This window comes from Alligator sinensis, unplaced genomic scaffold (genome assembly GCF_000455745.1).
Source record: "Alligator sinensis unplaced genomic scaffold, ASM45574v1 scaffold410_1, whole genome shotgun sequence".
NCBI lineage: Eukaryota > Metazoa > Chordata > Crocodylia > Alligatoridae > Alligator > Alligator sinensis.
Window position 1 is genome coordinate 1180748 of NW_005841972.1, and position 1455 is coordinate 1182202.

At 52.4% G+C, this 1455-nt stretch overlaps 1 long non-coding RNA gene across 1 annotated transcript in view; it reads right to left on the bottom strand.

Annotated features, from left to right (window-relative positions):
- The window catches only part of LOC102385502, a 31099-nt gene extending 30806 nt beyond the window's left edge, over window positions 1-293 (bottom strand). The window contains exon 1 of the long non-coding RNA XR_001357798.2: window positions 257-293. This is a non-coding gene — a long non-coding RNA (uncharacterized LOC102385502). The remainder of the gene's footprint in view (window positions 1-256) is intronic.
- Window positions 294-1455: the final 1162 nt, after the last annotated feature.

A 1455-nucleotide genomic window follows, 5' to 3' on the forward strand; every position in this document is an offset into this window, starting at 1 on the left:
CCCAATATGGCGCTCCCCCTCTTCGGGGCTCGCCGCATACAACCCGGGGTCTGTTCCCCGCCCGCAACCCACTGGTTGCGCTCAGGGGCCCCACACCTCTGGGGTCCCTATGAGGCCTCCTCCAACCCCTACAGCCTCACCCAAGCCTCCGGTGTAATATGCAAGCCTGAACATAAACTAGAGCCTCCTGGCTAAACCATAGTGCCCCATCCTCTCAGGGCTATAGTGAGCTGTACTTGCAAGTCAGGCCTCTTACCATATCTCGGCCGAGGGAGCGCCTGCCTCTCCGGCTGCTGGCAGAGAACTGCCAGCCTGGTCTCAGCCCTGGGCTTTATAAGGGCCAGGCCCTGCCTCCTACAGGCAGCTGGCTCCCCTTAGCTGCCCCGGCAACCCGCAGCTGGGCTCGTTACCCTGGCAACCCTCAGCTGGGCTCGTTATGATCTGCCAGGGCTCTGTCTCTCTACCTGGCAGTTTCTTTCCTCTAGGAGCAGAGCACCGGGGTGCTCTGCGACAATGCGCTTATTAACTTCTGCTACACTTGCTTTTGCATAAATGGCTCTGCATAGCCCGCACCCTTGTATAGCCTGCACCCATCTGTCATGTTTGTAAAAACTTGAATAACCCGTGGACTATATGCGAGAAAATATGGCAATCTTAGGAAAGTTTATAACTGAAATAGTAACGGAAATAAACTCACATTTAGTTGTTTATACACATACAAGGTGCTCATTCTTTTCCTGCTTTTGTATTCCTCCTTCTAGGGCCTTATTCCGGTGCCCCTAATGCCAGCCACTCCTCTGGTTGGCTGGACTTACTCTGCTCCTCTTCAGTCTTCTCTCTGGGGCAGGCTCTCTCGCTGCTGCCAGTCTTCCCCAGTGTGTAGGCTCTCCTGCCACTCCTGCCTTCTCTGGCATGCAGACCCTCAGCTGGTTGCTGCCTTTTTTTTGCAGCTGGCTTGTTGCTTCTAGTTATACCAGAGGCAACCAGATCCACCCACCTGTACCCAGCACACACTTTTAAAGCATGTCTGGGGCTGTCTGGAGGTTGGCTGCTGCTCCCCTGATGCTGCTGGGACTCCTGCCCCAAGGTGAGCAGCTCTGGTGGCTCTTCCTGGGCCCATCATCCCACTCTTGGGGTACACTGCTGTTCCCTCTTTTCTCTCCCATCCCATGCTCTTCAGGACAGTGGGAAGCACACTCCCACACTGGCTCACCACAAGAAATTATTTTTTTTCAGACAAGACTGGGAAAGGCAATGGTCGAATAGATTATCAGGAGAGAAGCCTTTCCTTTGTTCCAATGTTCTTCTTACTCTCAAAATGAAGATGGACAAAGAACTAAGAAAAATTTCTGTAAAAGAGAGATGGTCTCACTTAGGGGTTCTGTCCTGGTATCCTTAATGGTGTCAAGAAGAAACATGTTTGGTTATGAGGTGAAAATGAGTCCCTGATCACTT